We start from the raw sequence: 544 nt of genomic DNA, 5'->3' as shown, positions 1-544 counted from the left end.
GCCATGTCCTTCTCCAATGCGTGAAAGTAAAAAGTGAAAGTGAAGTCGCTCAGTCGTCTCTGACCCTTAGTGACCCCATGGACTGCAGCCTACCAGGCTCCTCCGTCCATGGGATTTTCCATGCAACAGTACTGGAGTGGGGTGCCATTGCCTTCTCCGAACATGGTTTTTAAATATTCATTTTTCAGTTAGTTTCTAACGAAAACAACGACATAGAAAGTTTATAGTGTGGCAAAAGTTATCTGGTCATTATCATTATCAAGTCATTAAAAAGTTATCAAACCAGATAACCAAAAAGTTATCTGGTCATTATCATTAAAAGTTATCTGGTCAGTTATCAAGGCAGTATCATTACTCCCTTTTTATTTTCTTTTTCTCCTTTTCATTGTATTTTCATTTTTCACGTCAGTTTTTGCTTCAGGCTATACATGTTTGTGTAAATTCAGTCTTTTTTACATATCAGTATGTGCAATTGCCAGCTCTTCATACTTTTCTAGCCTAACTACTGTTAGTAGTTGGATTGTGTGTTTGTGATTGGGGGTGT

General features: G+C 37.7%; 1 protein-coding gene across 1 annotated transcript in view; it reads left to right on the top strand.

The window, feature by feature from the left end:
• TMA16 (translation machinery associated 16 homolog) overlaps nucleotides 1-544 on the top strand; it is a 31695-nt gene that overhangs the window by 888 nt on the left and 30263 nt on the right. The gene's annotated exons all lie outside the window — the stretch shown is intronic.

This window comes from Bubalus bubalis, chromosome 7, assembly GCF_019923935.1.
Source record: "Bubalus bubalis isolate 160015118507 breed Murrah chromosome 7, NDDB_SH_1, whole genome shotgun sequence".
In the NCBI taxonomy this organism is placed as follows: domain Eukaryota; kingdom Metazoa; phylum Chordata; class Mammalia; order Artiodactyla; family Bovidae; genus Bubalus; species Bubalus bubalis.
Note: the sequence above shows the minus strand (reverse complement) of the source record. Positions and strands in the feature narration are given on the sequence as shown.